This window comes from Schistocerca gregaria, chromosome 2, assembly GCF_023897955.1.
Source record: "Schistocerca gregaria isolate iqSchGreg1 chromosome 2, iqSchGreg1.2, whole genome shotgun sequence".
In the NCBI taxonomy this organism is placed as follows: domain Eukaryota; kingdom Metazoa; phylum Arthropoda; class Insecta; order Orthoptera; family Acrididae; genus Schistocerca; species Schistocerca gregaria.
In genome coordinates, this window is record NC_064921.1 from 463,123,643 (window position 1) to 463,150,944 (window position 27,302).

Genomic DNA, 27,302 nt, shown 5'->3' on the forward strand with positions numbered 1-27,302 from the left:
GAGAATCCATCGAAGATTCATGTGCAAATATCCAACTGAACACGTTGAAGTAGTAGTTCATGCTGCAGTTCAGCGGCATCGTTTGTTGGACTTTAAGATACACTTCTACCAAAAATGAGACAACTCTGTCAATTAGTTTGCAAGTGATGGACTATTAAACAGTGGACACATTTTTGGAGCCCTCTGTATTTTACATCTATCTGGCGGATTTCGCCCTGCAGTTTCGTTTCCACGCAGCTCAATATTTCTGATGTCACATTTCCTCAACGGCGTGTCATTCAGTGATATAATTCTGCTGTTACACCCAGTGGTATAAGTGGACACTGTCTGAAATGTGTTTTACGAAAAGGGTTAGTAGTAAAGACATAATAAATTAAAACTTCATTTATGATGCCGCATTTTTGACACATTTCACTGTTTATGACCTCATGTCTCTCTAACTACGTGTCATGTATAGATATATTTTTGCAGGTAGATTCAGTGGAACATATGAATCATGTCTGAAAAAATGTGTTACGAATACATTTATCAGTAAATAAGTAAAAAATCGAAACGTCATGCTGCTGGATATGGCAGATTTACTGCATGAACAGCTAAAATTTAATGAGCGATAAACTTTTTTTTTCGTCATTAGGGAGGGGGAGGGGAGGGTGGTCACCAAGAGAAAGTCTAGTGAAGATTTGAAATTAAGTGTAAAGACTGCAAGTCGTCGATACTGTCTTCGAATGGTGGATGAATATAGTACAGTCGGGAAATTTTCGTGTCATGAGCTATGCTTCTGTTTAACAGTCCCTTCACATATACGTCGCTCTTACACCCACACTGGTGCTTCGCAGACGCTAAGTGATAATTGTACCAAGTTTGGTTGAGATTCGTCCAGTAATTTAGGAAGCGATGTGAAACATGCATACATACTTACATCCACTTGTGTATTATGTATGGACGATAACCATTATGAGGCTTGTTCGCTGGCCCACCTGACAGTAAACGATGACGTATGCTATATTTACATCGTTTAGTGGCTCACTTTACAATAAGATGGTGACCCAATGAGTTACGGCTGCTGCTACAAATATCTGTGCCTACATTCCTTGTCAGAATTCTTCACTATAGCGTTCGACTAATATCCATATTTTGAGTGACTGCTGCAATGGAACGATAAATACGGAGTGAATTACAAGAAAACCCTTCTAATTTTGGTGATCGGTTTCTCGTACCAAAAAGAGAAAATTTTTCCATGAAATCGCATTGTGTGGAAGTGAATCATGGACCGTCGGAAAAGTGGAAGAGAACCAACACGTTTGAGACGAGGTGTCGCAAAAGGACAGTGATGTAGGCTGGTAGGATGAGAAATAAAGACGTTACCTGCAGAATCGGCAAGGAAACGCGTCTGTGGAAAGAAACAATTAACAGAATGGACTCCATAGCAGACTTACAATGACTGAGTAGGTAATTGGAATAGCGGTTTGAGGTGAAACGCTGATGTGTGTTTATAATCCAGGTTTAACACGTAAAAATAGTGACTTTAATGTGCTTTGGCTCCGAGGATTATTACGTTTGCTTCATTTAGGTACAATATGAACCGCTGTTGTGGTAATTGGAAGGTGTATTGAGCATATATGAAAGATGATAAAATATGTATCATTTGGCGTATGAATATTGTTCATTTCATGTGTCTATTCGGACATAAATTGCCTGACAAAGAAAGTGAAGCGTATGGAAGACATGGTTGGATGTCACTGTAACTTCATGAATGTACGCGCCATCTGCTGGTATATAAAAGATTAGAGTTGTAACGTATTGTGTCAGAGTGGATTACAGATCTTCATGTTTAGTGTTTTTACCAGGCCTGTTAGTGCATGTAAGTGGAGTGAGCAGCGTCAGATGTTCAGTGATTAATGCACAGGACACGGAGGTACCACGCACTTCTGTGGGACGCTCGTATCGGCCCCTCACGGAGTTTGAAAGTGTCACACTGCAGGTCTGCATTTCACTGGCTGATCGAGTTGTGCAATACCGATATTTTTGGGGCGTTCAAATGTGACAGTGGCCCATGGTGGACAATATGGAAAGTTGAGGGCAGACATATTCGTCGGCTAGGTGGAGGTCAACACTGTCTGACCGCCGCAAGGGAGGGTCGCCGTGTTGTGCACCAGACACTCCGTAACCTCTTCAAAAATGCCCCAGCCGTTCCATAACAAGTAATGGATACCTTGCAACATCCTGTGTCATTCCGCACCATTGGACGGAGACAAGACAATATCAGAATAGGGAATTACTTTCCCATTCGTAGGCTGCTGTTAACACTACAACACAAATGGCTGCGTTCGGAGTGGTACCTTGAATGTAAAGAATGGACTGCTGGTGAATGGGTTCTCACTGTTTTAAGCCGTGAATCACGGTTTTGCACTATTCCTGATGACCATCGTCGGCGAATTTGGCGGCGACCTCGGCAGACGCTCTATTCTTCCAATGTTTTGAAGACACAGCGGTGTTACTCCTGGCATCATGGTGAGAGGGCATCGAGTATGACTTTACACCAAGCCTGGCAGTGATCGAAGAAACTGTGGTACCACAATGTTAAATCGTGCATCCTCACTTGTTACATCGCATGCGATGGTTGGTGGGTCCATTTTTCGACAAGGCACTACTCGTCCAGATGTTGCACGTGTCACTATGAACAATCTGTGTGATGTTGAGGTACTCCGGTGATCAGCTAGATCTTCAGATATATCCCTGACACGACATGTGTCGGACCAACCCGGACGTCAGTCTCGTCCCATGTCACAAATCAGAATCTCAGGGACCATTTAGGAACAGTTGTGGACCCGCTTGTTTCAAGACAGGACACAACGTCTTTACAACATCCTTCACAATCGAGGGGGTGCAACACCATGCTCATAAGTAACCCAAAACCACGATTTGTTTGTAAACCTGTCTTAATTATGGAATAGCTACAATAAGATCACACAACGTCTCAATCCGTAAAGCTTCAGTCTCCCTTTCGGGATGCTGCACTGAGTTTCAGGAAGTGTATATTTGTTTAACATCTGTCGAGTGTGTGACTTTCAATTTATCTTACCAGCAGTATATAAATATTGCTTAGCATCTATATTTTCTAGGTATGTCCAGTTTTGTTGCAATATTGTCATTGTACTGTACCGCATTAGATTCCAGAAGAGCGACCGGAAGTCATGTCTCTTAAATAAGAAAAGTAGTGGCAGAGTTGTGCTCACAAAGAATGAGCAAAGGGAAAAAGACAAAGAAAACTTTTCTTGCGTTTTACGATTTTTCCAAGACGGATGAACATTCTGGTACTGCGACTAAGCTGGAAAAAATACATAGTTCGGGTTGGTTTTGTGGAATAGAACGATTTCAGTCACTGAATTACGCCTTCGATTCCATGGTGCAATCTTATTCCGCATCAACATCTATACTCTGCAAGTCACCTTACGGTGTGTGACGGAGTGGACTTAGGGTACCACTAAGTGATGTAGACGGTACACTTTACTCCATTTGTAGACACCAGAGAAATGCAGTCACTCTGCAAACGAAATTGGTTAGAAAACACCTACACGATCCATCCTAAAGTATTGCTCCAGCGTATGGACCTATACCAAACGTAATTAACAGGCGTATTGAATGTATACAGAGAAGGGGAGCACGAATGGCCAGATATTTGTTTGAAACATGGAAGAGCGTTACGAAAATGATGTAAACATTGAATTAGCAGACAGTTGAAAATAAACATCTTCCATGTTTCAAGAACAAACTTTAAGTGATGAAATACATTCCCAGATTTAATCCCATACAAGTAGCTCTCGCAGGGATCAAGAAGAGAAGGTTAAGCTAATTATAGGGCTCGCAGAAGGGTTTATGCAATCATTTTCGTCCACGCTCCGTGGTGAATGAAACGGGAAAAAGCCACAGTAACTGTTATAGTAGGTAGTACCCTTTGCTATGCAATCCACATTAATTTGACATGCATGGATGTAGATATAGATATTGTCTCTTTGCTGTTTCATCCACTAACGGCGAGTGGAAAGGATGATCATCGGTGAAGCCTCATATGAATATTAATTTTTCTCCTTTGTAGTCGTGAGCGTTTAGCGAGGCATATGTGAGAGCAAATAGTTGTTGTGGTCTTCAGTCCTGAAACTGGTTTGATGCAGCTCTGCATGCTACTCTATCCTGTGCAAGCTTCTTCATCTCCCAGTACCTACTTCAGCCTACATCCTTCTGAATCTGCTTAGTGTATTCGACTCTTGGTCTCCCTCTACGATTTTTACCCTCCACGCTGCCCTCCAGTACTAAATTGATGATCCCTTGATGCCTCAGAACATGTCCTACCAACCGATTCCGTCTTCTAGTTAAATTGTGCCACAAACTCCTTTTCTCCCCAATTCTATTCAATACCTCCTCATTAGTTATGTGATCTATCCATCTAATCTTTAGCATTCTTCTGTAGCACCACATTTCGAAAGCTTCTATTCTCTTCTTGTCTAAGCTATTTATCGTCCATGATTCACATCCATACATGGCTACACTGCATACAAATACTTTGAGAAACGACTCCCTGACACTTAAATCAATACTCGATGTTAGCAAATTTCTCTTCTTCAGAAACGATTTCCTTGCCACTGTCAGTCTACTTCGACCATCATCAGTTATTTTTCTCCCCAAATAGCAAAACTCATTCAGCACTTTAAGCGTCTCATTTCCTAATCTATTTCCCTCAGCATCACCCGACTCAATTCGATTACATTCCATTATCCTGGTTTTGCTATTGTTGATGTTCATCTTATACTCTCCTTTCAAGACACTGTCCATTCCGTTCAACTGCTCTTCCAAGTCCTTTGCTGCCTCTGACAGAATTACAATGTCATCGGCGAACCTCAAAGTTTTTATTTCTTCTCCATGGAATTTAATACCTACTCCGAAATTTTCTTTTGTTTCCTTTACTGCTTGCTCAATATACAGATTGAATATCATCGGGGAGATGCTACAAACCTGTCTCACTCCCTTCCCAACCACTGCTTCCCTTTCATGTCCCTCGACTCTTATAACTTGCTTTCTGCACAAATTGTAAAAAGCCTTTCGCTCCCTGTATTTTACGCCTGCCTTCTTCAGAATTTGAAAGAGAGTATTCCAGTCAACATTGTCAAAAGCTTTCTCTAAGTCTACAAATGCTAGAAACGTAGGTTTGCCTTTCCTTAATCTTTCTTCTAAAAGCGAGTAGTATATTACCCAAATCTTCTTGAACATAAAACTGTACATTTCTTCTCTTAAACTTCAGCCACGGGAATTCTTCAAATGAAATGCTAGAATACGTACAACCGTATACTTTGACTGTCTGAGATGGCTTAGGTTTTGATACTTTCCCTCAGAAATATATTTTGATGTCTGTAGAGCGTCAAGGACTTCAGACGCAATTACTGGGCGCAAAATGGAACCGACTGCGAAACGTATTTGGAGAACTCGAGAAACGGCTAAGTACGGCAGTTAACGAGCTTATCAAGGCGAAAACACGCCCTCGAAACAGGAACAACACGTCGCAAGTACCCAAGCTCGGGGCGAGGTCGCCAGAGAACATCTATTACACAGCCAGCATCGCGTTTCGGAGCCAGAAATTAATCATCGCTATCTCTGATGGAGGAGACGCAGGAGCGAGCGCGGCACGGAAGATAGGACCGGGTGGAACCCGCAGTGGGACGAAAACGGAATTTAAGCGATTTGCCCGCCACGCGGCATTCCGCCGCGGACTGCGACGTGATCTCGCCAGACGTGCGTGTGGACCCTGATACGATTCCAGGCCGAGATGAATAATTATGAAGTTATGCAGCGGCGGAACGAACAGCAGCGGAGGCGATAGTGCCTGGGGGAGGGACGGGAGGATGTGGGTGGTTGGATGGGTGGGAGTCTGGGAGAGACTCGATGGCGAGGGGTGGGGGAGGGGGAGGGGAGAGGGGAGGGTAGTGTGCGGCGAACGCATTGCTGCGCTATCAGGAGCGAGCAATCGCTGCACCGGGAAACGCTCGTTGAGATGAATCACGCCTATTTACTTGTAACACCCTCTGCGATAACAGCCGAGAACGTCTCTCGAGACACGCTACGGAGGAATGTGCACAGAGAGAGTGAGAGAGAGAGAGAGAGAGAGAGGGAAGAGAAAGAGAAGTGGGTGTGGGGAGGAGAGTGAATGCTGGCTGCCTCGGAAGGAGGTGGGAACTAGTCGTTCCACGGAAGACGCGGCCACGGTGCGCTGTCGGCGGAAAACTTTTATTGAATGGGAGGTGAAAAATATCGCCGAGTAGGTCTTCAGAGACGCCTACCGGACGAGCTGCACTCACTCTCCTTCGCTCCTTATCGGCCCGCGACTCGCCTTTCTAAAGGTGCGGGAGGGCACGCACCTCCCGTATCGTAGATGATCGCGCGGAGAATAGCACCCCAAATGTCGCGCATTAATACGTCTTATCTCGGTCATTTAACGTGTCTGAAGCCTGCCCTGTAGGGTTCTGGGTCAGAAGGTGCCACAGGGTTGGGGGATGGGGTGCGGGGAGTCTTCAATCTGACATTTACAGCTCTTGGCGCCCACAATTTCGGGCATTTTTCACTTCAACTGGTCCATATAACGGGCGAGATAGTGAGCATTGCCCTATCCGCCGTAATAAGTATAACGGTATTCAGTTATTGTTATCTGTCAATGCCAGAGACGCTAGGGATGTTTATAATATCCTTTTTTATTCATTTGATGCTATTTTTTAACTTCTCTCGCTTAGCTCTAGATAGTCCATAAAAGCTTCTGCTTAAATTGGTTATTTGATAAATGGATCGTAGAGCACACGGAATCATAAAAACAGCATTTTCATACTTTTACACAGGCAGCAGGAGAAAACACATAAACATCAAGATGTAATGGTGTAGCCTATTATGAAGAAGAAACACCACACAAATATTCATTCTGACTTTAATGGTTTTCAAGATACCGCGGCCTAAAATGAAAACTCTAATGACCTCATCGTCGAAATGATGTTAAGCCACAGATTCATCATTTCCAACTGTTAGAAGAGGGAACGGTTTACAGGTGAAAATAATTTAGGGGAAGATTTGCTGTTGTGTTTTGTCATCAGTTCCCCTTTACAAGCTACTTTCAAAGATAGCACCTGTAACTTCGCCATTGCTAGATCTACTAGGTCTACATCTACATTCAACCAGCCTCCTTACGGTGTGTGGAGGAGGGTTCTTTATGTGACACATTCAATTCTCTCCTTTCTTTCTCCAGTAGCGAATGTATGGACGGAAGAATGATTGTTGGTAAGCAGCCATGAGAACTTGCGTCTGTCTAATTTTTCCTTCATTCTCATATCGCGAGATATATGAAGGAAGCAGTAACATGTAGGTTGACTCTTCTAGGACATCGTGACATCGTGTCGCTATTACTAATTGAACCCGTGACGACACGTGCTACTCTTCTTTCGATCTTCTGTATTTCATTTATCCCAGACAGACGAACAATATTCAAGTATTGGCCGAACGAGGCTTTTTCGGCGAGCTACAGTTCTTGAAAGTCTTCCAGTGAATCTCAGACTGGCGTCGGCCTGACCCACGTTTAATTTACGTGGATTTTCCACTTTAAATCATTCGGTATGCACAACGCCGATTTGGAACGTGTTACGCCATTGGAACGTTGCAACATTTAACTCTACCCGCATCCTACCAGTTCTCTTGTCGCCTTTAGAACGGAAGTCAGAAGCGTGAAGTCCAGCGCTGAAATCGTCCGAGTTTCTTATGGGGCGCCGAGGAAAGCGTTTCAGCTACACTGCCGCTCGGAATGGACACGAAAAATCCTCAGGAGTTGTTGTATAGAGAGTGAACCACATCTTCCCTAGGGTTCACTTGGCGCGTTCGTTCTCACACATTTCACCATGGAAAACGATAGTTTGCAGTGCGATGCGTAACAGGGCTATATTCTTCACAATCATTGATACTGTTGACACCAGCCGGAGGATTCAACGTTTCTCTAAGGATACCCGGCGCTTGCAAACCCACTAACCGCGATTTCACCACCATATAGAGTGTCAATCTACTTTACGAGTGTTTTCTGCACTATGCGACGTCTTTCGTATTCAAGTTTCCGTCTCTTCCCGTCTTACTTGTCCTCCTCTTAGGTGGTTCTGTCTTACATAGAACGACTCCCTCCATGGTTCCCGGGTAGTCGGCGTCTTCTTCCTTTTTTTTCTGTATCTTGGAAGTCTCCAGTGCCACATTTTAGAGGGTCGTTGTTCTAAGATGTTCATACCATGTTAGGCGATTATACAATATCACTGCCATCATCTCATTTCTTTTTTTGTCTCTTCTTGTTCCTTCATAACTTCGTCTCCATAACTCCATTTCCATTGCCTTTAATTTCTTCCCATGGATCCTGGAGACTTTCCACAGTTCAGCACGAAACAGAACAATTCACTCAACCACAGTTTTGCATTCCCTCATTTCCAAATATTTTGATGTATTTCTGTTTGATGTAATGTAATGCAGCAGCTTAGTTTCCACCTTTCTCTTTGATATTCTGCGCTTTATTTACTCGTTCCCGTAGTCCTTGTCCGAAATGATTGTTCCTGAATACCTATATAATCGGACGCGCTTTACTATAGACCTATCTTCCTGTAAATCTCCGACAATCAAGTACTCAATCTTTGTGAAGTTTATTGTCAGACCCCACGTCTCATATTTTTCTTTAAGATTTATGAAGATACACTATGTGGTAAAAAGTATCCGGACACCCCCAAAAACATACGTTTTTGATATTAGGTGCATTTTGCTGCCACCTATTGCCAGGTACTCCATATCAGCGACCTCAGTAGTCATTGGATATCGCGCGAGAGAGGAATGGGGCGCTCCGCGGAACTTGCGGACTTGGAATGCGGTCAGATGATTTAGTGTCACTTGTGTCATACATCTGTATGCGAGATTTACACACTCCTAAAGATCCCTAGGTCCACTGTTTCCGATGTGATAGTGAAGTGGAATCGTGAAGGGACATGTACAGCACAAAAGCGTACAGGTCGACCTCGTCTGTTGACTGAGAGAGACCGCCGACAGTTGAAGTGGGTCTTAATGTGTAATAGACAGACATCTATCCAGACCATCACAAAGGACTTCCAAACTGCATGAGGATTCACGGCAAATACTATGACAGTTAGTCAGGAGGCGAGAAAACTTATAGTTCATGTTCGAGCGGTTGCTCATAAGCCACACATCACGCCGGTAAATGCCAAACGACGACTCGGTTGGTGTAAGGAGCGTAAGCATTGGACGATTGAGCAGTAGAAAAACTTTGTTTGGAGTGGCGAATCACGGTGCACAATGTGACTATTTGATGTGCAAGGTGGGGGTATGGCGAATTCCTGGTGAACGTGTGTAGTGTCAACAGTAAAATTCGGGGGCGGTGGTCTTACGGTGTGCTCGTGTTTTTTATGGAAAGGGCTTGTTGTTTTGCATGGCACTATCACAACACAGGTCTACCACTGTCGAAGAACAATTCGGGGATGGCGATTGCATCTTTCAACACGATAGAGAACCTGTGGCGGAATGGTTACACGACAATAACATCCCTGTAGTGGACTGGCTTGCACGGACTACCGACCTGTATGCTTTGCAACATCTCTTGGATGTTTTGGAACGCCAACTTCGTGCCAGGGCTCACCGACCGACATCGATACCTCTCCTCAGTGCAGCGCTCCGTAAGGAATGGGCTCCATTCCCCAAGAAACCTTCCAGCACCTGACTGAACGTATGCCTGCGAGAATTTAGGCTGTCATCGAGGCTAAGGGTGGGTCAACACTATATTTGATTCCAGCATTACCGATGGAGGGCGCCACGAACTTGCTCATTTTCAGCCAGGTGTCCGGATACTTTTGATCGCATAGAGTGCCATGTACGTCCTTTTCTTTTCAAACGACCTGATCTTTAGCGAAATTTACGGATATGAGGGTGTCATCAGATACTCTTATTCTCTTGTTCTTGCGCTTTATTTTCCATTATTTCAGTGTTTCATTCAAACACATTTTAAGGCGGAGGGGCTAAGTGTATTCTGAGATAGTACCTCCCCGGTTTTAACACAAGTATTACATGAAAACAGCTTTCTTAGGGCATGTACTCCACATTTATGTGTGTCCCGGTTATTTGTTGTTTCTCACATCCTGGAAGGTGGTATTTTGTCACAGTTCTTATGCCAGTCTATAAGACCGATGTGCGTCTTTAAGTTATGGCCATCCTCTTGTCAGTCAACTGTCTAATACTCTCTCTATGAGTTACATGCTTGATGTTGAGGTACTCCGGTAGTTTTTGATCTACAGCACAGGCTGGAACCACTTTGGACCGTTCGAAACAATTCGACGAAACTTGAAAGTGATCCGAAACAGCAAAGGATGTTTATAGCTCTTCAGCCCTACTGTTTCGCGCCCTCCTGTGGTGTGATCTTGCTGGGGTGCATCATTGACATCTTGTGTGACTAATACAGCGAAGAGTCCCTCTCAGACCCGCAGTTCGGCAACACGCTCGGTGGCAAACGTCCACTTTTATTTATATCTTTAAAAACGTATCTGTGAAGTAGGTATCTGGAATCACAGGGGTGCCAAGGGGATACAATTCGCAGCAGCTTCTGAGCCCTGCCCTTTTCTTTCCAATCGTCGACACCTTGCAAAATGGTTCAAATGGCTCTGAGCACTATGGGACTTAACTGCTGAGGTCATCAGTCCCCTAGAACTTAGAACTACTTAAACCTAACAAACCTAAGGCCATCACACACATCCATGCCTGAGGCAGGATTCCAACCTGCGACCGTAGCGGTCGGTTGGTTCCAGACTGTAGCGCCTAGAACCGTTCGGTCACTCCGGTCGGTGACACCTTGCAGTTTAAAGCATAGTCGAGCCGGAGGGTGACGTCTCAGGGTGCCACGCTTTTGCATCATTACAGAGGGTGACTGTAGGTAGCTTTATGCCAAATTTCATGTTTCTGTGTTGCGGTGGGGGACAATTACGGGGCTTCGAAAAAGCCATCCTTTAACTGTGTTGCGTAGTGTTTTACTACCGAGGCGGAATACATCGAGAATCATTGAATGTAAAGTGTAATGATGTGCCAAAGTCAGAAAGAGTAAACACTGACTAGACTTCTGTCAAGTAGAGACTCATTTGGGAAGAAAATATTGAGTGAGATCGTAATAGAAAGACAGCAGGAGTAGGCAATTCACGAATGAGCGTTTCGCCCCCGAATTTTAAGTCATTTATTGTCATTATTGCATAACGAATAACATTTAGAAAATCGTTAATCCATTCTTTCTCCCACTATCTTACCTCTGGAACACTAGGGTATTCTCGTCCTGTCGCTACCTAAAACCGGAATGGGCTATTAGATGACCCAAAGTTGAGAAGATCGATCGTTTTTCTTTAGTTTTTCCTCTAAAAAAATATAACTGGTCAGGTCATGGTGGATCATATACCGACGTATAGCTTACATTAGTCTCCTTGCCAGAGAGGAAATGATGTGTGCAAATAGAGGCTGTGTGGATACTGGCTGCCAGCAAGGGACGTGGGGTGGGGCTGGCTAGGACACGCTGGAGTCCTGCCATCTGGGTGGAATGGACGGAGGACGCAACAGCGTCGACCCGGAGCAGCATGAAAGGGCGCGGAGGCGCGACAACGGCGGGTCCAGGCAGCGGCCGAGTTGGTAATTAGATCTGCGAGCACATCCGGCGGACGTCACAGTGGCTCTGTGAGCGCCGGCGGCGGCCGCCTGGGCTTCTTCCCTCCTCACCGCGCCCGGGCAGCCGCCGCTCATGTCCTGTGACCCGGGCAGCGCGAATACGCCGCTGTGTGGGCGGCGCTTTCCGATACGGTGGGTGCGCGTGCGACGTGACCACCCTTGCACAGTGAAATGAATCTGTACCGTTGTGTCACCTGTTCAGTAGTAGACGTTGTTGTTGTTGTTGTTGTTATGGTCTTCAGTCCAAAGACTAGTTTCATGCAGCTCTCAATGCTACTCTATCCTGTGAAAGCTTCTTCATCTCCCAGTACCTACTGCAACATACATCCTTGTGAATGTATTTTGTGTATTCATCTCTTGGTCTCACTCTACGACTTTTACCATCAGCACTGCCCTCCAATACTAAATTTGTGATCCCTTGATGCCTCGGAACATATCCAACCAACCGATCCCTTCCTCTAGTCAAGTTGTGCCACAAACTCCTCTTCTGCCCTATTCTATTCAATACCTCCTCAGCCGGCCGAAGGGACCGAGCGGTTCTAGGCGCTGCAGTCTGGAACCGCGCGACAGCTACGTCACAGGTTTGAATCCTGCCTCGGGCATGGATGTGTGTGCTCTCCTTAAGTTAGTTAGGTTTAAGTAGTTCTAACTTCTAGGGGACTGGTGACCTCAGAAGTTAAGTCCCATAGTGCTCAGAACCATTTGAAACATTTAAACCCATGCCTCATCATTAGTTATGTGATCAAAACATCTAATCTTCAGCATTCTTCTGTAGCACCACATTTCGAAAGCTTCTATTCTGTTCTTCTCTAAACTATTAATCGTCCATGTTTCTCTTCCATACATGGTTATACTGTATACAATACTTTTAGAAAAGATTTCGTGACACTTAAATCTATGCTAGATGTTAACAAATTTCTCTTCTTCAGAAACGCTTCCCTTGCCATAGCCAGTGAACATTTGATATCCTTTCTACTTCGACCATCATCTATTATTTTGCTCCCCAAATAGAAAAACTCATTTACTGCTTTAAGTGCCTCATTTCCTAATCTAATTCCCTTAGCATCACCCGATTTAATTCGACCACATTCCATTATCCTCGTTATGCTTTTTTGATGTTCACCTTATATCCTCCTTTAGAGACACCGTCCATTCCGTACTACTGCTGTTATACCTAATAGGAGTAGTATAATAACGGAATGTAGACGAATTAAGTCAGGTGATGCTGAGGAAGTTAGATTAGGAAATGAGACACTTAAAGTAGTAAAGGAGTTTTGCTATTTGTGGAGCAAAATAACTGATGATGGTGGAAGTAGAGAGAATATAAAATGTAGATTGGCAATGGTGAGGAAAGCGTTTCTGAAGAAGAGAACTTTGTTAACATCGAGTATAGATTTAAGTGTCAGGAAGTCATTTATGAAAGTATTTGTATGGAGTGTACAAGAGTGGACAAGAAGAGAATAGAAGCTTTCGATATGTGGTGCTACAGAAGCATGCTGAACATTAGATGGGTAGGTTACATAACTAATGCGGAGGTATTGAATAGGACTGGGGAGAAGAGAAGTTTGTGGAATAGCTTGGCTAGAAGAAGGGGTCGATTGGTAGGATATATTCGCAAGTATCCAGGAATCACCAATTTAGTATTGGAAGGCAGCGTTGAGGGTAAAAATCGTATAGGGAGACCAAGAGATGAATACACTACGCAGATTCAAAAGGATGTAGGTTGCAGTTGGTTCTGGAAGATGATGAAGCTTGCACAAATAGAGTAGTATGGAGAGCTGCATCAAACCAGTCTCGGGACTGAAGACCACAACAACAACAACAACAATCATTAATGACTTGCTGTTGCCATGTGTCCTTCGAGGTACTAAGCAACCAAAAGATATACTACTAAAGTGTGGAAACATGTACGGTTAGTCCATAATAACAGGCATAATCCTCTTAGTGGTATAGTTACGAACATGCGGAAAACATCGGGTCGTAAGGACGGTGACGTGTTCGTGGGAAGAATGTTCTACACAGAGGAGAAGCAACCAGCACAATGATGTGTGCATATATTAATTACCACATATAACATTATATGCTCTTATACCCGTTACAACCTGAATTACTTACATCGTCAACGATACCCTATGAAGACAGTGGATTTACTCATGTTACATCAACAGCCAGCACTGGCGCTGGCTAACAGAGGCGTTCTACTCACTAGAGGGTAAAAATCGTAGAGGGAGACCAAGAGATGAATACACTAAGCAGACTCAGAAGGATGCAGGTTGCAGTAGGTACTACTGCATAGGATAGAGTAGCATGGAGAGCTGCATGAAACCAGTCTCAGGACTGAAGACCACAACAACAATAACAATAGGTATAATTATTAGCTTGCAAATGATATCAACACTGATGCAAAGTTGTTCGGTACACCATCCTCAATCGCCAATAGAAATATCTACACTTGTACGTGTCGTACCCTGTATTACTATGTGATGACAATGATTTTATAACACCTATTATACTGTTGTAAATGGTTTTATGTGCCTCATTCATAAGGGAATTTTGTCAGCAGCTCTTGGCCGTAATCATGACGTTCTTCAAGTGTGTACAAGCTGTGGGGCAACATCTCCAGAAACTTATTTCATTTAGAGGACTGGCTGAAGTGTCGATTTCCTCTGATCAAAACAGCGTTGAAAAAGCGGTTTCAGATTTAAAAAAATGTAAACCACGAAAGTCACATGGAAGACAGAAAAAGTCTTACGTCTATCTTATTTTATCTATGATGAATGTTGGTGAACTCCATGATTTATTAAATTAACGAACGTTCACGCAGAAAGTAGCCAGCCACAAATACTTTTAAAAGCTATATTTTTCTGCCTCAAGCCGGTGAAGGCAATAAAATAAACTTTTTTAATAAGAAGTATTTGTCGACGATTGGGTTATTTATCAGAAATCCTTATTTGGTCACATTTTTGAGCGAAACGCAGTCAAGACAGCCTGAAATTGCACAATGTAATCTTGTCCGAGTTGTCATAGCCAAACGAAGGATGGGATATGGGCAAATAGGGTATCCAATGGACTAGCGCGAGGTCTAGTGTCGGAAAAAAGATATAATTGCTTGAAAGTATTTAAGGGAACTAAGTAAAATTAACTACTGATTTGAGGGAAAACTGAGACATTTAACGAATAGCTGCTAACTGTGTAAATGAAATGTCAAAACATACCAAATCACGACATAAATAGAAACTTCTCTACGTTCTCTTCGTTTCCGATACGTAAAACGATTAAATGATCGATTTTCGATACCCCGTAATTGTCTCCCATTGCGATGCATGAATCTGAAATGTGGCACAAAGGTACCTACATCTCCCCTGTGTAATGGCGCCAAGGCATGGCACCTGTGACGTAGCTGTCGCGCTAGACGTCGCTTGAAACAGTAGGATGTCCACAGGTGCCAAAAGAAGGTCTGAGCTCAAAAGTTCACGAGAGGTGTAATGTGGTTTAATGACGTCACATTGGCACAAAATTACTCCACAGTTCTGCACAACGGCAACGTGGACGTGTAACACGATAGGAAGGTCGTCACAGCACCAATTACCCACACTGACCCCTCTGTGACGGGGGACAGAACCGCGACGCCCAGAGTTCAAATCACGCAGTTCTGTTATGAGTGGCCGAGTAAAACTTTTAAAAGACACAGCCACCCAGAATCGTTACGGATAGGTCCTTGGGGGTGGCATAAAGTGCGTCAATGAAATCACCACTTGTCTTGGGGTGTTGATTCCTACGGATATCGCAGTGAAAAACGACAATTTGAATTGTGACGAGCAATAGTGCGAGCATGTTTGACATTGTTGACACCTACCGGAGCTTAAACACTTCTCTAAGGACATCGTGGGCCAGCAGTCCCATTGAACGTGATCGCATCCGTTTGGTGAGTGACCGCAATTTTTCTCTGGTGCACAAGGCGGAACCACTGTGGCCCTTTCATAACAATTCGACGAAATTTGCACGCGATCAGAAGCAGCAACGGGTACTTATGTTTTTTCAGCCCGCCTGTTTCTCGTGGTCCTGAAACATGATTACGGAGGGATGCGGCATTGACATACCCGTTAACAAAACGCCAAAGGGACCATCTCAGACCACACAGTTCGGCAGCACCCTCGATGCCATCCGCACTTGAAATATGTACCTGCACTGGCAGAACTCGTGATGGGATATCTAGGCGCCTGCAGGCAGGCTATGCTACTGCTATTGTGTGGATAGTGTCGGAAGTTCCATGCGGCTTTTCACGGATGATGCTGTAGTATACAGAGAAGTTGCAGCATGAGAAAATTACAGCGAAATGCAGGAAGATCTGCAGCGGATAGGCACTTGGTGCAGGTTGTGGCAACTGACCCTTAACATAGGCAAATGTAATGTATTGCGAATACGTAGAAAAAAGGATACTTTATTGTATGATTATATGATAGCGGAACAAACACTGGTAGCAGGTACTTCTGTAAAATATCTGAGAGTATGCGTACGGAATGATTTGAAGTGGAATGATCATATAAAATTAATTGTTAGTAAGTCGGGTACCAGGTTGAGATTCATTGGGAGAGTCCTTAGAAATGCAGTCCATCAACAAAGGAGGTGGCTTACAAAACACTCGTTCGACCTATACTTGAGTATCTGTCGGATCTGTACCAGGTGTGGTTGACAGAGGAGATAGAGAAGATCCAAAGAAGAGCGGCGCGTTTCGTCACATGGTTATTTGGTAAGCGTGATAGCGTTACGGAGATGTTTAGCAAACTCAAGTGGCAGACTCTGCAAGAGAGGAGCTCTGCATCGCGGTGTAGCTTGCTGTCCAGGTTTCGAGATGGTGCGTTTATGGATGAGTTATCGAATATAATGCTTCCCCCTACCTATACCTCCCGACGAGATCACGAATGTAAAATTAGAGAGATTCTAGTGCGCACGGAGGCTTTCCGGGAGTCGTTCTTCCCAGGAACCATACGCGACTGAAACATGAAAGGGAGGTAATGATAGTGGGATGTAACGTGCTCTCCGCCTTACACCGTTGGGTGGCTTGCGGAGTATAAATGTAGATGTAGATGTAGCTAGTAGGATATCCTAAATCCCTAAATCAAAGGGGAGTTAAAAGGGGTTACCTGCCTGCAAGGGCCTAGGAGTCCATCAGAGGGTGTCCAGATTAAGGTACATTTTTAAATTCCTCAGCAAAGTTGAGTGGGTGGCACCGAGGGTTCCGTCGAACTCGGGAGTATGAGAAGAACCCTATGCGGTTTTACTCATGAGCGTGTGAATATTGCACCCATTTGTAATCACCCCACAGAAGGGCGCGAAGCAAGAGGGCTGAGAATGCAAAAGCACCCTTTACTGCTTCGGACTGCGTTCAAATTTCGTTGACTGTTTGTAAATGGTCCGTAGTGGTTCCACTCTGTACACCAGAGCAAAATCTGCTGTCGTACTGCACTTCAAATGGATGTGATCACGTTTAGTGTGGTTGGTGAGCGCAATATCCTTGTGTAAAGATTATATCGTCCGAGGGGTGTCAACAGCGTCAAAGGTTTCCAAGAGCGTCGCGCCACTGCTCCTCACACTGCGAAATGTCATTCTCAATCGCGAAATGCGTGGGAATCAACGCCCTAAGGAAAGAGGTGGCTTAACTGATATCCTTTTGCCACCCCTCCGGCCATCTCGTCTCGATCGTGAGCGATGGTGTGTCTGAAATGGTTTACTCGGCTAAATTTTAAACTTGTACGTCGCAATGGGAAATAATTGCGACGTTTAGAAAAAGTGATCCTTTAATTGTGTTGCACAGTGTAGATTAGAGAGACATTTGACCCACCTTCAAATGATACTCGAAACGAAGTTCAGCAAATGAGAACTAAAAGTTCAATTGCAATCGTCATATGGAAATGATGCTCTAAGCCCCAGATTTTGCCGGCCGCGGTGGCCGTGCGGTTCTAGGCGCTAAAGTCCGGAGCCGCGCTGCTGCTACGGTCGCAGGTTCGAATCCTGCCTCGGACATGGATGTGTATGATGTCCTTTGGTTGGTTAGGTTTGAGTAGTTCTAAGTTCTAGGGGACTGATGACCACAGATGTTAAGTCCCATAGCGCTCAGAGCCATTTGAACCATTTTTTTTTTTTTTTTTTGCAATTAGAGAGGAAAATCGAATTACTCAGATTACGATAGAAATATGAGATGGTCCTCATGCTACGTCTCACAATTTTTAACTTAGTATTTTAGAACCTTCCTGAGTACTAGAGTATGTTTGTCGGGTGGTGAGCTGTTTACATCACTAACGTATATGCATCTCGGCTGCTGTACATGATTTCGAGTATAATTCAAAGGCGTGTTCAGATTTCTTAAGTGAGAGAAGCCAGTATGTTGTCCTCGATGGCGAGTGTTCAGTAGAGACAAGGGTATCGTCAGGATTGCCCCAGGGAGTATGATAGGAACGCTGTTACTTTCTGTATATATAAATGATGTGGCGAACAAGTAGGCAGCAATCTGCGGCGGTTTGGTGATGGTACTGTGGTATACGGGAAGGTGTCGAAGATGAGTGACTGTTGGAGGATACAAGAGATGTAGACAAAATTTCTAGTAGGTATGGTGAATGGCAGCTGGTAGAAAAATGTAAGTTGATGTTGATATAGCATTAGTAGCGGTTTGCTTGACACAGACGCGTCGTTTAAATATCTGGGCGTAACTCTAGAGAGATTCAGTGAAATGGATCGAACTTGTGAGTATTGTCGTATAGAAGGTGAATGATTGAACTGGGTTTATTGGGTGAATTTTAGGATAATGTGGTTCATCTGTAAAGGAGACCGCGTATACGATACTAGCGCGACCTACCCTCGAGTGCAGCTCGAGAATTTGAGATTCGCAGCAGGTCGGATTAAAGGAAGACATCGCAGCAATGCGCAGGCGCGCTGCTGGATTTCTTACCGGTAGATTCGAAAAGACGGTCAAGTGTTATGGAGAAGTTGCGAGAACTCAAATGGGAATTCCTGGAGGGAAGGCGATGTTCTCTTCGAGGAACGCTATTGAGGAACTGGCGTTTGAAGCTGACTGTAGGTAGACCCTACTACCGCCAGTATACGTTTCTCGTAAGAACCACGAAGAGAAAATAACAGACGTTAGGGCTCATACGGAGCCATATAGATAGTAGGTTTTCTCTCGCTTTATAGAGAGTGGAACAGGAAACGGAAAGGCAAGTGTTATGTGCTGCGAATACATAGAAAGATGGATCCCTTATCATTTAGCTACAAAATAGCAGGTCTGCAACTGGAAGCAGTTAATTCCATAAATTATCCGGGAGTACGCATTAGGAGTGATTTAAAATGGAATGATCATATAAAGTTGATCGTTGGTAAAACAGATGCCAGACTGAGATTAATTGGAAGAATCCTAAGGAAATGCAATCCGAAAACAAAGGAAGTAGGTTACAGTACGCTTGTTCGCCCACTGCTTGAATACTGCTCAGCAGTGTGGGATCCGTATCAGATAGGGATGATAGAAGAGATAGAGAAGATCCAACGGATAGCTGCGCGCTTCGTTACAGGATCATTTAGTAATCGCGAAAGCGTTACAGAGATGACAGATAAACTCCAGTGGAAGACTCTGCAGGAGAGACGCTCAGTAGCTCGGTACGGGCTTTGGTTGAAGTTTCGAGAACATACCTTCACTGAGGAGTCAAGCAGTATATTCCTCCCTCGTACGTATATCTCGCGAAGAGACCATGAGGATAAATTCAGAGAGATTAGAGCCCACACAGAAGCATACTGACAATCCTTCTTTCCACGAACAATACGAGACTGGAATAGAAGGGAGAACCAATAGAGGTACTCAAGGTACCCTCAGCCACACACCGTCAGGTGGCTTGCGGAGTATGTAGATGTAGATTTATATGTAGATGTAGATGTAATGGCAGTTGTGGGGAAGGAGGATAGTCGTCTGCGGTTCATTGGTAGAATTTTGGGAAGATGTGGTTCATCTGTAAAGGAGACCGCTTATAAAACACTAATACGACTTATTCTTGAGTACTGCTCGAGCGTTTGGGATCCACATCAGGTCGGATTGAGGGAGGACATATAAGAAATTCAGAGGCGGGCTGCTAGATTTGTTACTGGTAGGTTTGATCATCACGCGAGTGTTACGGAAATGCTTCAGGAACTCGGGTGGGAGTCTCTGGAGGAAAGGAGGCGTTCTTTTCGTGAAACGCTACTGAGGAAGTTTAGAGAACCAGCATTTAAGGCTGACTGCAGTACTATTTTACTGCCGCCAACTTATATTTCGCGGATAGACTACAAAGATAAGATAAGAGAGATTTGGGCTCGTGCAGAGGCATATAGGCTGTCATTTTTCCCTCGCTCTGTTTGGGAGTGGAAGAGGGAGAGAAGATGCTAGTTGTGGTACGATGTACCCTCCGCAACGCACCGTACGGTGGATTGCGGAGTATGTATGAAGATGTAGTGCTACGGGGTACCCTCTGCCACGCGCCGTACAGTGCCTTGCGGAGTATGTGCGTGGATGCAGATGTAGAAAGGATCCTCTAACCTGTTTAGTTTCTTACTTTTAGACAAATAATTTCGAAAACATTTGACCTTCTATTTCTTAATTTATTCGACTAATTTAGATACCGATATTCGTCTGACACAAAGCAAGTATGCCACACTGAGTAGAGATCAGCTTGTTCCAACAGGTATTCCGGCTCCCTAGTCGGGCTCTGGCTGTGTCTTCTCTGCAGCCGTTTGCGTGCAGGCAGCGACAGCCGTTGGCTTCGCAGCGGCGGTCCAATCTCCGGCCGCGGCAGAGCTCGTCCGTGGCCGCGCGTGACGCGGGCACACCGGCCTGTTCTGCGCTGCGGTACCGCCGCTATTTACTGAGCCATTACCTGACGGTCCGACAGTCGGTCGCTCATTAGCATAACGAGCCGATAATTGCGAGCCGGCGTTGCCTGCTCGCAGGACAAGCGCCGCCCACACTGCGCCGCGTCGCTTACAGACAGCACGCCCAGGCTACAGCTACACACAGCCGCGGCAGAGGGGGTGGCGTCAGCTTCAACGGCCAGCCATTCACGCAGTTGATGCCGCGCTGCGTTCTGAGCCTACCAGGGTGTGCTGAGTCGCAGCGGACTTCGCGGAATACCAACAATGCGGCCTCACTATCACATCGTCAACGTCAGCGATGTGCAAAACTTGTGGACGAAAGCAACTTTCACGTTATGTGTCACTGTTAAGTAACGTAGCTCGATGAAACTTGGACCGTGCATAGAAATAATTGCTACAGTGTAGTACAGGAGGCAACAGAAAGAAATACTTTGTGTGAGGAATAGAAATGACACTTTTATTCAATAACAATAATTACGCGGGAGTTACCGTGAGTCATGATGGTCACCTGGACATTACAAAATGCGGGACATGGTTCTTTATACGGTGTTCGATCACCACGGACGACAGTGTATGCTCAGCAATGTGCTCTCATGCTGGCCACACCGTTGGTAAGTAGTTCTTGTGGTAGGGCTGTCCTTTCCACTACGATCGTGGTTGGCAAATGCTGGGTGGTTCTTGGCGCATGTGGACGTGCTGTAACACGTCTTCCCAACGTACCTCACAAGTTCTTGAAGCGATTTAAGTCAGGGTGACTGTCAGACGGCAACGACCTTGCCGCAGTGAATACACCGGTTCCCGTGAGATCACCGAAGTTAAGCGCTGTCGGGTGTGGTCGGCACTTGGATGGGTGACCATCCAGGCCTCCATGGGCTGTTGCCATTTTTCTGGATGCACTCAGCCTCGTGATGCCAATTGAGGAGCTACTCGACTGAATAGTAGCGACTTAGGTCTAGAATACCATCATAACGCCCGGGAGAGCGGTGTGCTGACCCCACGCCCCTCCTATTCGCATCCTCCACTGAGGATGACACGGCGGTCGGATAATCCCGGTAGGCCACTCGTGGACTGAAGACGGAGTGAGTAGTGAGTGACTGTCACACATGTCCATCTCTTCTCGTTTCAATAACTGCTCTACCTGCGCTCCTCGATGCCGTCGCGCATGTTGCTCATATAAATGAAATCAGGTTCGAATGCACTCCAGAAATGACGCTCATGGGGAAAAAGTACAATGCACAATAACGTTGACAGGCCAGCTATCTTGTCCAAAGTTTCGAAGGTACGCCCAGAAAACGTTAGACCTCCCTACGCCAAAACACCTGCTCCACCAAAACAAATACATCCGACAATGTTTATTGGATTCATTACGTTTCCCCATCTCTCGCCATATCAATGTACGTCAAGAACTGTCGCACATGATAGTTTTGGTGGCCCAGACGTTACGATGTGGGGAGACATTATGTTGTATTGGCGTACTGACCTTCAAATCTTTGAACACATTACATGGACGTGTCAACGTTACTGTGACACGTTACTCCTTCCTCTCGTGCGTTTATACAGGGGTGAATTCAGCCCTGGCTTCATTTTGATAGATTACAATGCACAACCGCATCGAACTGCGCGCATGGAGGACCTCTTGGGGTAAGAGAACATTCGGCAAATGGACTGGCATACCAGTTTTTACGACGTCAGTCGCATCGACCAATGCGTTGGGAAGACGTATTGCACAACTCCACATGCACCAATGACAATCCATCAATTGTTAAACGCTTTGGCGGAGGAATCGAACAGTTCACCACACAAACTCCTTACCATTGTGGCCAGAGGCGTAGCACGTTACAGAACATGCGTTGTATTCACTGGTCATCAAGCACCCTATTAATAAATACACTCCTGGAAATTGAAATAAGAACACCGTGAATTCATTGTCCCAGGAAGGGGAAACTTTATTGACACATTCCTGGGGTCAGATACATCACATGATCACACTGACAGAACCACAGGTACATAGACACAGGCAACAGAGCATGCACAATGTCGGCACTGGTACAGTGTATATCCACCTTTCGCAGCAATGCAGGCTGCTATTCTCCCATGGAGACGATGGTAGAGACGCTGGATGTAGTCCTGTGGAACGGCTTGCCATGCCATTTCCACCTGGCGCCTCAGTTGGACCAGCGTTCGTGCTGGACGTGCAGACCGCGTGAGACGACGCTTCATCCAGTCCCAAACATGCTCAATGGGGGACAGATCCGGAGATCTTGCTGGCCAGGGTAGTTGACTTACACCTTCTAGAGCATGCTGGGTGGCACGGGATACATGCGGACGTGCATTGTCCTGTTGGAACAGCAAGTTCACTTGCCGGTCTAGGAATGGTAGAACGATGAGTTCGATGACGGTTTGGATGTACCGTGCACTATTCAGTGTCTCCTCGACGATCACCAGAGGTGTACAGCCAGTGTAGGAGATCGCTCCCCACACCATGATGCCGGGTGTTGGTCCTGTGTGCCTCGGTCGTATGCAGTCCTGATTGTGGCGCTCACCTGCACAGCGCCAAACACGCATACGACCATCATTGGCACCAAGGCAGAAGCGACTCTCATCGCTGAAGCGCTACACGTCTCCATTCGTCCCTCCATTCACGCCTGTCGCGACACCACTGGAGGCGGGCTGCACGATGTTGGGGCGTGAGCGTAAGACGGCCTAACGGTGTGCGAGACCGTAGCCCAGCTTCATGGAGATGGTTGCGAATGGTCCTCGCCGATACCCCAGGAGCAACAGTGCCCCTAATTTGCTGGGAAGTGCCGGTGCGGTCCCCTACGGCACTGCGTAGGATCCTACGGTCTTCGCGTGCATCCGTGCATCGCTGCGGTCCGGTCCCAGGTCGACGGGCACGTGCACCTTCCGCCGACCACTGGCGACAACATCGATGTACTGTGGAGACCTCACGCCCCACGTGTTGAGCAATTCGGCGGTACGTCCACCCGGCCTCCCGCATGCCCACTATAAGCCCTCGCTCAAAGTCCGTCAACTGCAAATACGGTTCACGTCCACGCTGTCGGGGCATGCTACCAGTGTTAAAGACTGCGATGGAGCTCCGTATGCCACGGCAAACTGGCTGACACTGACGGCGGCGGTGCACAAATGCTGCGCAGCTAGCGCCATTCGACGGCCAACACCGCGGTTCCTGGTGTGTCCGCTGTGCCGTGCGTGTGATCATTGCTTGTACAGCCCTCTCGTAGTGTCCAAAGCAAGTATGGTGGGTCTGCCACACCTGTGTCAATGTGTTCTTTTTTCCATTTCCAGGAGTGTATATCCCGCCTTTTGTTCGTATCCACAGACCATCATGTATCGCGATGACATCAGAAGAATTCTTGTCTTTGAATAAGTATTTCATTTCCGATCGTCTTATTGCACATTTCTTCCCGTTAATGAGTGCATTATACTTCACCAGTTCTTCCTATCTATGGTCCGAATTAGTGATTATGTTATTTACACAGACACATCAAGCGAAAGCTGCTCTCGTCCTCAGCTTATGCACACCAGAGGACATACATACACCACAATATCGTAGATGGTGGAGGGTACCTTGTACCACTGCTAATCGATGCCTTGTCTATTGCAGTCAGAAATGGAGTGAGGGTACAAAGACTGCCTATACTCCTCTGCACCAGCCTCGATCTCTCTTACCTAGTCTTCGCGGTCCTCACGGGAGATGCTCTTTGATGGTAGCAGATTCGCTCTGCAGTCTGTCCCAAGTGCCATTTTTCTAAAATTTCCCAATAGTCTTTCGATAATAGATCGTCTTCTCCTTTCCAGTGATTTCCATTTAAGTTCTCGGAGCATCTCCATAAAACTCGCTTTTTGACTGAACCTACCGATAACAATTCTAGCAGTACATATCTGAGGTGCTTTGATGTGTCCCTTTAATGTGAACTGGTGGGGAACCCCCACATTCGAGCAGTACACAAGAATGGGTAGCGGAAGTTTTCTTTACATGGCCTCCTTCATATATCAATTACTGGCCGGCCACTGTGGCAGATCGGTTGTAGGCGCTTCAGTCCGGAACCGCGCTGCTGCTACGGTCGCAGTTTCGAATCCTGCTTCGGTCATGGATGTGTGTGATGTCCTTAGGTTAGTTAGGTTTAAGTAGTTCTAAGTCTACGGGACTGATATCTCAGATCTTATCTCCCTTAATGCTTAGAGCCATTTGAACCATAGATGAATTACAATTTCCTTCAATTCTGCCAAAGAGACAATTTCCCTTCCGTAGTACCGACCTTACATGTTCGCCCCATTTCATTGTCATTTGAAACATTATGCCCACATATTCATTGGACAATATTGTGTCAAGCAGCACGTCACTAACAGCATACTAGAACATTAGATGATTGATTGCCCTATTTATTCTGCATTAACTTACATGGTTACACATTTAGAGAAACCTGCCACTCACCACTCCAAATAGACATACTATCTAACTAATGCGACACTTGTCATCAGGAGACAGTCGCAGGTGCGTGCTAGCTCTATCCGACACATACTAAGCTATGAGTATGGAGGTAAACTGCGGTCTTGCCACACTTCACTGGGGCGTTCCTGACGATACCTTTCCCTGATATGAACACTCGGCGTCTAAGACAAGCAAGCGCAGATGTAAAAGTGTTACAACGTGCTTGGTAACTAATATGGTGATTCTTTCCTGTGTTGTCGACCATAATCTTAACGATGATTACAAGTGCCCTCACGAAACCGTCCGGTCCTACATCTGACCACCGCCACATTCCCACGCCATCTAAATCTGGATGTAGTACGATCCGGCCGGCCAGAAGGAGATACGCAATGAGCCTCCTTTTCAAACTGTGTCAGGTGCCGATAAGGCTGTCTCATATGTGTACGTGGGGTCTCTATGTCGTCCATAGTGATCACCAGTATGTGATGCTCTTCAAGCCACTTACCTACGCTACGAGGCACAGTAGCAACACTAAGCACGATCAACATTAATGCACGCTGTTGTCCGTTCTACCTGTCATAGAGAATTGCAGCTGTTTTCATTTCCCCATCCGCCAACTCTATGTACACATACAGAGTCACAATGACATTCGAATATATCGTTTAGGTCTTTAGCTCCTTTTGTCAGGTAGATTACAAAGGCTGAAAAAGGAAAGAGCATTAGAGAGGATCAGTTCCAGTTGTGAGACACACACAATACTTGTATGCTAAAACCAAGTAGCATAAAGGCAGGAAAATCACGGTACATGACGGTATAGGTGTAGCCGGTATATATTATCTTCCAGACTGAGACGCCTCACGTCATATCTCCGTTATTAGTCGTAACAAGGAACTGATTGACACAGCCGTTTTCTGAGGTTAAAATACTCTGACGCTTTTGTTCCTCCTCAAACTGCAAAACACAACTTTTTCGGCGTGTCATACAGAATTCTAATAATCACTTTTTGACCAAGAAACCGGTTTCCGTCTCTTTCATTGCACTTCCTCCTCAGTGAACTCATTGTTTTCACTGATGTTTTGTCTTGAGTGTCTAATGAAGAATACGCGATTGTGTGAAATACCTAGCACACCAAAATCTCTTAAAGCGGCGATAACCATTACTTATCGACATAAAAAAGTAGGTAATCGTCTGAAATGGTAGTAAGGGTTCCTTCTTTCGTATGTACAGAAGGAAATACACCCCCACGATTGTCCGCAACTCGTGGTCTAGTGGGATAGTTCCGTTTCAGCCGCGCTAGCGAGTGGCCACTCGCTGCACTTCTGTGTTTACATCGCTGTACTTGCGGTTCGCCGTGCGTTAATCTCCGTGTTCGTTCATATTCCTTGTGATCTGATCGCTTCTTCTGGTCGTGCTGCTGCTAATTGGAATTTAGGGCTTTTAATCGAAATTTCGTCGCTGATTTATAATGGCGGCAAACCTCAGGAAGAATACTCTGGTATTTGCTTTTGACGAGGAATCCCTTCGTGTTCAGTAGGCATCCCTGGAAATAGATGACTGGATTACGCAGGTAATTGGTCTCAATTCTGAAACCGTCCATATATGGCAACTGGACCAGGAAAAATACTGTGTCTTTGCCAAGTTATTCAGTGCTGCGACTGTTGATAAAGTGTTGTGAAAGTGAGACGGTGAAATGGTTACAAAAGTAAGGTTTCCATCTATAGAGCTGACATTTATTACAAAACCGTTCGTATCTTGAATCTTCCTATTGAAATTAAAAAATGATAAGATTAAGGAAGCTCTATCCAATTCCGGGGACGGTAAATCAATTGTAAATGAAAGGTGGACGCAAAAACAGTGCGATGAGGAGGCAGAGGAAACGGAAGGCAGGAGGCGAATGGAAACTGATGAACAGAAAGATAATAAACATATGTACCAGAATATGAACAGTATGTAGTCAGTAAGAATTTGCAAGAAACAACAGGTGAAGTAGCTGATTGTAAAGACCAGCAGCTATCTGTTAGTAAACAAATTCAGGGAGAGGTTGCAAAACTGCCGTCTCCATTAGTTTCCCCGCATCAGGAAGTAAGCGATAGTAATCAAAAACGAGGAAGTGGTGGCCAAAATGAAATCACAGTCAACACAGCAGGGCAGACGCCAGAAACAGAAATTACGAAAGCATCTGCTGCTGCTCGAGATGATCCGC

The 27,302-nt window shown here is 45.4% G+C and overlaps 1 pseudogene; it reads left to right on the top strand.

Annotated features, from left to right (window-relative positions):
* Positions 1 to 21,410: 21,410 nt before the first annotated feature.
* LOC126337352 (5S ribosomal RNA) lies at positions 21,411 to 21,528 on the top strand (annotated as a pseudogene).
* The last annotated feature ends 5,774 nt before the right edge of the window (positions 21,529 to 27,302 follow it).